This window comes from Urocampus carinirostris, chromosome 13, assembly GCF_059441175.1.
Source record: "Urocampus carinirostris isolate Australia breed hairy pipefish chromosome 13, RoL_Ucar_1.0, whole genome shotgun sequence".
Lineage (NCBI taxonomy): Eukaryota > Metazoa > Chordata > Actinopteri > Syngnathiformes > Syngnathidae > Urocampus > Urocampus carinirostris.
Window position 1 is genome coordinate 4248243 of NC_142361.1, and position 13327 is coordinate 4261569.

Consider the following 13327-nt stretch of genomic DNA (forward strand, 5'->3'; position numbering starts at 1 on the left):
TTTTTTAATTGAATGGCTGCCGTCTGGTTTATTTGAAAATAGCAGAGTCTCGTCCCTGGAGCTGGATCGGTCTGATAATGGACATGACACAAGTAAGAAGTAACCCCCATTCAGTCTATATTACATGAATGCCATTTTCCTACACTCATTTGTTTGTTCACCTTAAAAATGACGCCAACCTGCTCTGAGGGTTTCACTTGTTCATAGAATGTCTTATTCCCTCATTCCTAACAGCAGCTGACATAAGTTTATATTTGGTGTGAAGCATCATTGCCCCCTTTGGGCCGTGCCCAAGAGATGCAAGATGCCAGAGAGGTTGTCCTTTTAATGAACAATAGCTAAGAAACAGTAAATACAGACAGTGGCTAAAACGTGGAACAAATCCATGCTCAGCATGCTGCAAATTATGCAAAAACAGACATAATTTCTTTACAATGAGAGTCAGCTCTCTGCTGTTACATGCAAGGTAATTCATGGAGATCATTTTTGCTTCATGTTACATCTACAACAGGGCACTAGGAAATGATTAAATGTTTATTAGTGCAAGGATTGCACATCAGTTATTGACATTTAAATTAGGCCTTGTAAAAACTTATGATAGCGTTACCCAGTAAATTGTAATGAAAATAACTCCAGTATACAACATGTATGGGAGAGATTTGTCTCGAAAACAAGTGTATAGGGATTTATCAAGATATGAAAATATTTTTTTATTGATAAATGAACACGCAATTTCAAAATATGCTTCTGTAAATCGCAAATATATTTGTGGCTCATCCAAAACACGATTCAGGCAGGTTTGGTTTTTTTTGACCGTGGAAAAAATGGCTTTGAAAAGTCCTTAAAAGGTGCTTGTATATGGCCACGAAAAATGTGTATGAAACGTGCCTACCAGCTACTTCATAGAATGGAAGACTCTGAGGCAGGCACTAAATAGCTATACACGACAGAGACCAACCTCATCTCATTATCCTTATTAGGGTCGCGGGGGGGCTGAAACCCATCCCAGCCATCTCCACCCTGAACTGGTTGCCAGCCAATCGCAGGGCTCACGGGGTACAGACTACTCTCCCGCTCAGTCACACCTAGGGACAATTTGGACCGGCCAATTCACCTGAATTGCATGTCTTTGGAATGTGGGAGGTAACCGGAGTGCCCGGAGGAAACCCACGCAAGCACGGGGAGAACATACAAACTCCGCACAGTAAGGCCGGTAGCTGGATTTGAACCCACACAGGAGGTTCCCACGACCTCAGAACTGTGCCGCACACGCGCTAACTACTCCGCCGCTGTGCTGCCCAGAGACCAACCTGTTATTGAACAATTGATCCTTAATGCTAAAATCTCATTTGCCCGCGTCCCTGCGTCCGAGACGCATCATTTTTGCTGGGGACGCATAGTGTCAAATCAACGTACGTCCCCGGGACGCAACTTTTTTGACACAAAATAGTCATTATTACCCGATTGCTTTTTTTTTTTTTTTTTAAACAAAGATTTACCACACTCCAAACTTTTCGTCAGGCAGATCCGCCATTGTTGTTTTGGTCTCGCGGTTCGAGTTTTTGTCTGTACGCCGATCTCGGCAAACGAGATGTCGTTGCTTCGAGATTACGTCATTGTTGTGGTGGTTGTCGGCGAGCGAAGGTTAAGTATGCATACCTGTCAACCCTTTACGTTTTTGCTGTACAAAGTACATTTATTTTGCATTTTGAGACGTGTATGACGTACAAGAAAAACGCAAATTTGTCAATCATGAGTACCATCCGGTAAACACCGACTATCCAGAAAACAGCAAATCAATCAAGTCAAACGAGTTCGAGTTGTGTAGTGAAAGTCCGTCTCTTTTCAGAGAACCAGATTTTTGGGCTCAACTCATCAAAGAGAGCCGGTTCTCAAACGGCTCACTTGCATTGATGCATTATATTACGAACTATTATGTTGTATAAAGTTAAGAAAAAAAGGAAGTATAAAAGGAGAAAATTTAAAAAGACAGATTTGAGGTTATCCCTTTAATCAGTATATTATCAACAATAATTTTATGCAGAAAATGAATTAATAATTTGAATAAGAAAGTGTATTATTCTACTTAATTATATTTGCATGTATTTTTTCCTTCTGCAGTGAACGTCCAAGCTCCTTCGTTTTTGAACTTTTTTTTTAATAATAAACCTCATTCATGTCGAGCAACTCAGTGTCTCACAACAAAATGTTCATTAACAATACAGTAAGACCTCGGTTATCGCGGTTAATGGGGACCAAAACTACCCGCAAAAACTAAAAATCTGCGAAGTAGCAACGCCTATTCAAAAAAAAAATATATATATATTTTTTTATTATTATTTTTTTAGACCCGTTTAATGGGGAGCAAAGCCACCCGCAAAAAGTGAAAAAAAAAAAAAATCTCATCACATTATCTGCACCGCTTATCCTTATTATTTGCGAGCGAGCCCCTAACCCGCGGCGCGGGTACTTTTGGGCGTGATACGCACGACACCGCGACGGCCTGTCAAAGCGCAGCAGAATGCGCGTTCACGCGAGGGGGGGAGGATTTTGTACGGGAGTCGGATTTGGGCACAACACCGGCTTATAAGCGTATTATATAGAATACGATCGCTTTTGTCAGAAGCGCAGCAGAATGCACGTTCGCGCGAGGGGGGGAGGATTCTGTACGGGAGTCGGATTTGGGCACAACACCGGGAAGGCTCTCGACTTACTCTGGCCGTACTGAGTGTACTGGTAGCCCATGGCTGCCACTGCTGGGTTCACGCGGCTTCCACTTCACCGCCCCCTAACCCCCACAGCCCCCCCCCACCCCTTACCCCCCATCGAGGGCCGTGTAGCACCATGTAGGGCCATCGTGGCCCGAGCGGGAGACGTGACGTTGGTGACTTTTTCATCCGCGTTAACAAACGCATTTTGTAGAATACGATCGCGCTTTAGTGTTCAAAACAACGCATTAAATAGACTACGATCGCACACTTATTTTAATTAGCTCGCTTTATGGTTTCAATAAGCGTATTATATAGAATACGATCGCTTTTGTCAGAAGCGCAGCAGAATGCACGTTCGCGCGAGGGGGGGAGGATTCTGTACGGGAGTCGGATTTGGGCACAACACCGGGAAACGAGAACGCCGCGCGGTGCTAGGGTCGTCGGCCGAGGGGGATTCCCGCAAAAAGTAGCGACGCCCCTTCAAAAAAAAAAAAAAAACATTTTTTTTTTTTTACCATTACAGACCGCGAAGCTCTGAATCCGCGAATGTCGAACCGCAAAGTAGCGAGGTCTCACTGTATACATGATATAAGAAAACACATGTACTAACATATTAATCTACATTAAAAAAAAAAGTGACACGTACTTTAGCACCTTGCAGCCAATCAAAAGGACCAGTAAAAGTATTTCTACAATATCCCAGTTCTGTGAGTGCTAGGGAATCAGATAGGCAAGTTTATAATTTGAAATACATATTTACGATTTGTTGTTTTGTAAAGAACAACACATTGCTTTAAATGTAAATATTTAAAAGTAGGGGTAACTTTCACATAGGGGAGAGTATTACCTTTATTTGTAGCAGACAGTGGAGTAAGAGGATGTCTTTCTACAGGAGGAAAACCAAAATAGTCTGGAGAACAGTGTGTAAGTCACTAATTGTTCCCACTAAAATTCAGTATTTATACTTGAACAAGACATGTTCTATACTCTTTTTTTACTCCCACAATTTAATGGAGAACGCCTCAAGTCTGGCAAGGGATTCGCAAGAAGAAGGACCATTCAAAAATATGACCCATGGGCAGCCCTGCGATCGGTATCTGGACAAGTACCCCCTGCTGAATTGGTGCGACACAACTCTGCTGAGAAAAGGTATTAATTGTGCAGAAAAGCATATCTTATGTGTCAAAAATATAATAAATCCCACTTTATATTTTGATTATTTTTATGCTGATTAATTCCAAATTATTCTAATGTTTCTAAGATAGGTGTGTTACATATTGTTGTATGTCTATCTAAGTCGTAAATATTACAAGGTTATTTTTTGACTTATGTTATCCAACTGTTACATTTGCGTTTGTTTTTCTCATGACTTTATAACAGGCAACTGACATTTTTTTTAAAGGTGGACAAAGCAAAGTAATTATTATAAAGTGTAAAAACAACATATCTGTAAATTTCAGACAACAAAAAAATTCAGAGGAACATACCATCCTATGCTCAAATAGAGGTATATTAGTTAACATTGTTATACAGTAATTATATTTTTGTTGTTGTTTTTGTGTTAAAATCTTAATTTTTGTTTTGAAATAGTTATTATGGATACATTTATTCTTATATATAGGTACAATTGCATTGTAGGGATTTACCAGCTACCGGACTTCCTGTGTGGAGTTTGCATGTTCTCCCCATGCTTGTGCGGGTTTCCTCCGGGCACTCCGGTTTCCTCCCACATTCCAAAAACATGCATGTCAGGTTAATTGATCAGTCCAAATTGTCCCTAGGTGTGAATGAGCGAGTGAATTGTCAGTCTCTGTGTGCCCTGCGACTGGCTGGCATCCGGTTCGGGGTGTCCCCTGACCACTGCCCGGAGATAGCTGGGATGGGCTCCAGCGCCCCCGCGACCCTACTGAGGATGAGCGGTGCAGATAATGAATGAATGAATGAATGAATACAATCCTATGCATCCTGTTATTATTTTTTTTTTTGGGTTAACAAAAACAAAAAAACGTGCTACGTCTCTCTTAACGCTGATTCTTTATACCCAACATATACACCACATGGCTTAGGTATTCGTCTCTTATTCTCCAAACGCAACAGCTTGGAATCACAACACGGTAGTCAGTAAGTACAACTCAGTATAAGGACTTTAACTAAGACACTCAGTAGGATCTTGCAGACAACACTTATTTTCCAGGTCTGAAGGCATTGGTCAATAATTTTGGCAGGATTTGCTGAACCAGTCGAGGAGAAACCTGCCTATCCCAATATGTCCAATAAAAACTCCTGGCAGCCTTGTGTCAACTCTTTCCTGCATTTCATCCAGCCCCTCCTGTTCCAAATGTGCCTGAAAATAAATAGGTTTTACAGATTTCATTTTATAATTCATACTAAATATTGTTATAAATAGCAATACTAACGTTTAACTCTGGAGTTCTGTCTGAAGAAAGTTGAGCAACTCGTCTTCTGTCTTCACTGATAAGCACCCATTCTTGTGCCTCCGCGTCAGCCTCTTCTTTCCAACATTTTTCTGGCGTGTCCTTCTTGCTACTCGAGCTCGTCGTCCTCTTACTCCAAGTCTTGATTCTTCACTTGCCCTACATTCTTCAGAGTCATTGCTCTCCTGAGGAGTTGAGATTCTATAACTGGTTTCCTCGAGAAGACAATCAAAAGGTTCACTTTTGCTGTTCTCTAGGACACTCCTACAATGATGCATTTGCTGGTTACTCAAGTTCACCCGAGGTTTTGTGATCTACAACATTAGTATTAAAAGAAGCATTAATTACTAATGGCCATCGCAGTAGTGTTCAATAAAAGAGAGTTGCACTTTCTGTAAGAATAAAAAATGGTTATAATTGTATTGATATCATGTAATAAATGTAGCTGTTCTGGCTGTAAAAAATACCATAACCCAAAACATGAGTGGTTATACTTTCAATAAAAGTAGATGCAGTGTCAAAAAATACGATTGCTAACACAAAATTGAACAGTGAGAATACCGTTTAATAAAAAAAAAATGTGTAGTAGTATTAAAAGCAGTTATAGTGATCATGCACGCAAATCAGTATTTACAGAACAAAACAAGTTGTAAAGAAAATGCCACATATAAACCTTCAAGTAGGTAAAAGAGCACGATTAGCCTTCTCTTGATTATTTAGTTACCACATGACCGCAAAACATTTATACACAGGAAACTTACAGTAAACTCTCATTTTCACTGTTTCCCTTCCAAACTATTGTTTGTTTTTGCTGTTGTTGTTTTTTTTTTTTGCTTACCTCACTCTTCTCTAAGGTAAATGTCCTACTTCCAATACACAAAAGCAATGTATCTCACGGTTAACAAATGTGCTTGTCTTCATCCATGGTCATTCTTCCAATGTGGTTTGTTCTTAAAGTGTGCTGAGAAGCGACTATGATTTTTTTTTTTTTTTTTACAGTGTGATGTATTGTATAGGCAAACACTACTTTCGTATGGGTCCCAAAAGTTCAGTAAAAATGCTGTTATGTGCAATTTTGTAAGCTCTATTTTTTAGAAAAAAAAAAAATTCACGGTTAATCTATACATTGAACTTGATCTGATTTCTCTTTAAACTGATCCCATAATGCAGTAAAGATAAATTATTTTGTCTCAAAAAATGTTTCATCAAATTGCTGTCCTAAGCCATTTTAAAAGTTTACTCAGTGCTGTCCCTTTTAGAGCAAGTGAGGGAGCAGCAAAAAATAAAAATGAAATAAGAGAGAAAATGGGCAGCAGAGCATGGTCAATTGGCTGTTTTTCACAAAAAACACTTCATCAGTTGACCTTTATCGTAAAATCATTAGCTGTTACACGACAGCAGTTTTCGTTACAGCGCCTCTTGGATGTTATCCTCCATGCTTCTCACACACAGTTTTTTTTTCTTTATACTCAGCCTCAATCCAGTGGCTAACTTTTGTTCTTGTGATGGCTGTTTATATCCCATTTGATACCATCGTTAGCATGACACCATATCTTCTGAATGCAAACAGCAGCCTAAGTCCACTACAAAGTTTATAGTTTAACAAACTCAAAATAAAGAGCGTAGGTAGACGCCTATGAAGTTTGATCTTGCAAAAAAAACCAAGAGATGAACATACAAAACCCTAAAGATATACGATATCCAACCTGTTTAAAGTTTCCGCTATAATGCTAGTCAATTTGGGGAGATTCCCTTGTACAAAAAAAATAATAATACAAATAAAAAATGTTCATTCCTAAGAACCAGCAAAAATGAGGTTAAATCTGAAACTGTCATCTTACTTTTTGTGGAGATATTTCGTCTCGTGCTCCGAATGGTCGCAATGTGTGGCCCACGTGCTGAACTCAAAGCCGCAGTGCGGGCCTGCACAAATCAGGTAGGTAGGCGAAAAAAGTGGGCAACTTATCGATCGGCTACTCTTTTAATACTGACCAGGGATGCTTGACCAGATCATACCTCTTTGGGCATGGTCTCAAACATCTGATACTCTCCGTACCGGGTGACAGTGTTTGAAATTGCTAAATTTGTTAGGAAGCCAAAGAAATGAGAAATTTGCGTAACGTTCTGTACTTGAGAATGTCTCTGCAATTGACATTATTACGTACTGTGAGGAATATTGTTGTGTCAATACATTTGATTCAAAACTTCATATGATCAGATTTCATTATGGTACATGGTGAATTTGTTCGAGAACTGTCCAAAAGAGAAGGTCGTCATTCCATCCATTCCAAAGTGAGTTATATGTGCTGGGCGTATTTGCTTTACATTTGTTAAGAAATGCCGGCGCCACAGATCTCCAGAGATGCGTACTGGAGCTCAACCCTTCTCTAGAAAACGATTCTTCCTGAGGACCCATGTTTCAAGGCCGAGCTCCTGTCCTTCTACAATCACCCGTCGGACGGGCAGGGGGGGGGGGGTTGGATGCAGCCTGTCATCTTCTCTCCATCCACCATGGTTCCGTGGCCAACTTCGACCTAGGGTATATGATCCTTGCGACGGAAAGTCAATGTGACCTCGCAGCCTAGGTGAGGCAGTGAAAGACTCGGGACTACTCATCCTCACCTCCCGGACTGATTGGAGGATCTCATCGCCCCAATTTTTAGAATCGAGAAGCAGCTACGGGAGTGTCAAAAGGTCAGTTCTTATCACCTGGGCACTTCATCTGTGCCTGCCTTAGGTATCATCATGCCATTGTCCTCCGCTCTAGGAGCAGGATTCTTTTTTTTTTTAGAGCTAAGAAAGACGGCGGCTTGAGGCCATGCATAGAGTCTTACTCTTAAGAACATCACTGTTAAGATTTGCTAGCCACTTGCCCTTAGTTTCACTTGCGCACGCCCAGGTGTTTACCAAGCTTGGTCCAGAAACACTTACCACCTTGTCAGGATGCGTGAGGGTGATGAATGGAAGACGACATTGCGCACTCCTATGTTACTATATAAATATTGTGTCATGCCTTTAGGACTCGTTAACGCTTCCCCTGTTTTCCAAGCCCTGGTGAATGATTTACTGCGCCCAGGCATTTTTTTTTTTAGATTTGCTGGTTTCGTCCTCCGCTACAAAGGATTCAGTCACGCGGGGGCCCCCCTCTGTGCCCTGACATCGCTGGCTGCACCATTCATATGGTCCCCTCTTCCTGAAACAATCTTCAACAGATTCAAACAAATTGTTCACAACTGCACCTGTACTTGCTCACCCAGATCCCTAGAAGCAGTTCGTTTAGTTCGGCGCCTGAGATACAGGTATCGGGGCTGTCCGGTCTCAGCGAGCACAGGACAAGAAGATCTCTAGATGACTCGAAGTAGCCAAGCGGGAAATCGAAGTAGCCAGTGTCGGAAATCGCGAGATGCTAGCTGTTATTGAGGCACTCAGGAAGAGACATTGTTTGGTAAGGTCGAGACTCTAACTTCGTGTGGTTGGACCATATGAACCATAACTATATGACGATGGCAGAAATCGCTGGAAAAGACCAGAAGGTTTGGCTGTTGGCCCGTGATCTCTCCCTCCAGACCTACATCAAACAAATGGACCCACGCTTTGAGGGACCATTCATGGTGGACAAAATATCACGTCGCTTCCTCCCTGCACCCCTCAAGGTACACCCGGTCTTTCACGTGTTCCAACTTAAACCTGTGGCCCGCAGCTCTCTAACCCTAGCATCCTTGGTCGGTTCGGAGGCTGTTGTATGTTCTTTATCAGGGAAGGGGTTTCCAAAACCACGCAGATTGGGAGGGCTTCAGCCTAGAAGTGAGAAGCTGGATCCTGAATACGACCTAGCTAATCTGGAACTCCTTTGGGAGTTCTACAGAACCCATTCCGGGGCGATTGGTCGGTCATCCAGTCCTTCCTCTGAGAAGGGGGTACTGTTACATCCCAACAAGGCGCAACTGGGAGCAATCCTAATCAGACCAGCTGCAGCCCATCCTCGTCAAAACACCAGAAGATAAAAACAGCCTGTACCAGCCATTCAGCGTATAATCATTTATCAATATGGTAGGTAATGCTAGTCCAGGTTATTTCAAGTGTGCATAGGATAAATTGTATTCTTGTACTAATTCCCTGATTGCTTCCAGTGCCTGTTTGCCTGACCAACCGCTTCCTCGTACAGTCACCCTGCTGGATTTCCACACCACAGCTCTCCTAAGGTTTGGACTTGGGCTTGACCTGTCGCTACTCTCATTTTCTCCCACATGTAAAATTCCCGTGAAAATACTAAGATAAAATTTGTACTGAGCAAGTCTCCAGCCTCTTTCGTGTAGGGCAGGAGTCCCAAAACTTTTTCCTGTAAGGGCCACATAACTTTTCCCTCTTCTGATGAGGGGCCGGGGTCAGTTTGTAACAGAAATAGTGTGATGATTTCAGGAGTGCCTAAATGTAAAAATTTATTGTACATCTCACCTGCAAAATAGATGGTAAATGTCAGTCTCACACGACACCATTTACTTGTTGACATTAAGAGTGATTTATTGAACAAGTTTCATTAAATCACGTGAGGTCCCGTGAGACTTGCCCCAAACTCCTTTCTCTGACGTGTGAGACTATGTCATCTAGTGGTGATATACTGGTACTTCACTTTTTCTGCTTTACAAAACAACACCAAAATATAACCTGTTAATTAGTCAGCAACCCTTGTTGCGCCGTATAAAATAGTTACTAATAGTTAATAATGAAAATAGTTCATAACTAAGGAACATTTTATTGCAAAAGTCCCAACTCTATTATCAAATACAAATACACATATATGGAAAAAAAAATCAAAATGCTTTCTGGTATTGTTCAGGGGGCCGGACCAAATGTGGAGGCGTAGTTTGGGGACCACTGGTTTAGGGTCTTGGCATTAGTGGCGAATCCAAATTACAATAACACTAGTATGGCATTATTATTCTTAATTGCAAGCAAAATAAAAACAAGTGTAAAACTAACTTTTCCAAATGTATGATAAACACTAAATTATCATCTTATCACCCACCCCATCAGAGATTCCAGAAATTGATACAATATGTGGACTATTAAACCAGTAGTGATAAAATACTGGAACTTGTAAATAGCAGCATCAAACATGTGTACATAGCCATTCGCCTCCCCCACCTGGCTGGATCCCACAAACTGTCTTACATCCTCAAATACACTTATTTCCAGAGGAAAACAGACTGTGACCAAATTGGTACAAACACCGGTGGATGGAGCTCTCTTGGCTGCAGAACTGTTGAAAAATAGACTTTGTCACATTTATTTTAATAGTCCTTGATCACAAAATGTCTCTAAGGACTGCTCAAGCCAAAATTAACCCATCTTCTGATCTGAAACTGGCATGCTGGCAAGGAAAAACTCAAAAATTAGGCATAAGGAAAACAAACATTGAGAAGGGGCCACACAAGAGGCAATGATGACCAGGCTGCCTCAGATGCAGCATTGGGTAACAATACACACAATAAACATCGCTAATATGACAAGTTTCTTTAGAAGTCCAAGACATCGATGTGGGATGTGAATCATGACATCCGAGAGGTCACATACACTGTACTTTTTTATATGAAAAAAATAAATAAAACGTGTGTGATTAATATAAGGCACGTAATAAGAAAATATTGGGGTCTTATACACCAAAAAGCAAAAGTAGGAGTTTGTACTCTAAAACATTTCAACACTGCCTTCCAGTCAGGAGACAAGGCTTTCTAAAGCACGGCCTGATCCGAAGAGTACATTAAGAATGCCAAAGCCAGCCAATATGAGGAGGGTTGAGGACCACTTTGCTGGAAATTATTTGAGGAGGGTGAGACGGGTACTACAGGGGAAAAAAAAACATACTACAGAGCAGTGGCACTACCAGTAATTGTTTTGTCAAATGTACACCTTAAGCATAATATATACGTAACACAATACAACTGAATTGTTGTGGAACTCAAAGTGTTGGATGGACTGTGCACATTAAACCTGTAGTAACATCTAATATTACACAATACACCAAAGTATATCAGCAGCCGTGTTTTTGACTCTTTCTGATTTTTCCCTGAACTTATCTTAATTACCTGAAATTATGGTTTTTAATTATGGAGTGCCACCCAAAGATTTTAGGTTGACCAATCCAACAGCCCCTATGAAATATCTCTGGAGGTGCCACTGCTACAGAGCATTCTGGCGACTTGGGGCAAATGCTTCTCTGGCAGATGATTTAAATCATGCCCACTTAAATGATTGCAAACCCCTCTTTCACATCCTACCACCAGCCACTCCAATGGTGCCACTTCAGGAAATCTTCTGACACCCTCTTGTGGGTGTTTGCATGCTGACATACTGAAAAGAAAAAAAATAATAACAAAAAAAATAAAGTTAAAAAAAAAAAAAAAAAAAAAAAAAAAATATACCAAAAAATGTGGGACATTGTAAATCAAACAATTACAAACCACTACTCTAATTTTAAACACACAAATACGATATTTAAAAAACAAAAATTAAATTGCCTATATATTTAATGACTTTTTTGTTAATGTGGGACCTGGCTTAGCAAAAGAAATAAACGATATTCCGTATGGCCTTCACACAAACATGATAAGCACATAACCCAACTTTTCTTAAACTAGCACTGATGTACATAGATTTAACATGAAATTGATTAAAGAAATACCATGCACAATTATTTTGCCCCTCGCAAACATTTTTAATTTATCTTTCCAAATGAGGATTTTTCCCAAAGCCATGAAAACAACTTTCAAAAATTCAAAAAAAAATAACAAATTGACTAGATAGTATCATAGAGATGTCACAACTGGAACAGGCAGTGGACCCAAATTGCTAACGTTTCACACAATGTTTTATTGGGGAATTGAGGATGTCAGGCAAGGTGAAAAAAACCATCAGCGATCTGGTGCTCGCTGGGCAGAAGGAGCAGGAAGCCCTCGCGAAGTAAGTCGGGCAGCCGGGACGGGAGAATGGAGTGTGGTCAGAGATCAGAAGCAAGTCGGGCAGCCGGGTGGGAGATGGAGCGTGGTCGGCCATCGGGACAACTAAGGTAACCGGAGAAAATCGGGAAGCCAGGGACAGACGAGCAGGAAACAGGAACAGGTCGGGAACAGAACAGGAGCCAAAGTCACAGATGCTTGCCTTGCATGTGCTGAGGTTCGCTGACGGTCTGACAAGAAGTGAACAAGAATGTCAAGTTTACATAGGAGGGGAACCAATTAGGGAATGAGTGGCAGCTGGGGCTGAACAAGTGGCAATTAGCAAATTATGACAGAACCCCACCCTCAAGGGATGGCTCCAGAAGTTCCACAAAAAAAAAACAACAACAAAAATCAGTTCTCCTAAGACCAGGCTGGTGCCCCGGAGGAAGGTAGCCCAGCATCAGCATCCGGAGGAGTGGCATTAGCTGGACCTGGAGGAGGCTGAGTGGACTGGCAGGCGTCCCTCAGACAGTGGAGAGCAGGCTGGTCGGGGTGTCACCGGTGGAAATCCATGTTTAGGGTATGGTCCAAAATCTGCCTGGGGAGGATCCAGGACCTCTCTTCCAAAACCCTGCCAATCCACTAGATATTGCAACCCCCTCTCCCTCTGCCTGGAGTAGAGGTAAGATCGGGCCCAAAAAAAGCACCCGAGCCCGACGCAGGCCCGAGGGGTATTAAACCCGACCCGGACCGAGCCCGACTAATTAACTGGATTTTCTGGCCCGGCCCGAGGGGGCCCGAAATTACATATTTTATTTATAAGGAGGGGTGATTTATGATAACAAATTAAACTCTGCCTTTTGTTACAACATCTAGGCCTAAGTTAAATAAAACTGTATAAACATTTACATCTTTTATATTTCTGTGTCTGCACTGCAGATGTTACATTAAGCGACAATCTGTCATTGACGGGTTTTTTTTTTTGAGGTAGCGAAAACATTTAAGGGCGTCCGTCATTTTGACGTCTTGATCATTGGGCCATAATCCACAGCAGCAGTAGTAGTACGTCCTTAAGATTTTAGCGCAGCACTTTCATTAAGCGGGTGTTGACGTGTTGTGCCCTTTTCCGACTCCTATGCAAATTCCCCCCCCCCTGATCGTATTCTATATAAAACGCTTATTAAAACAATAAAGCGAGCTAATTATAATAATTGGGAGATCCTAGTCTATATAACGCGTTTAT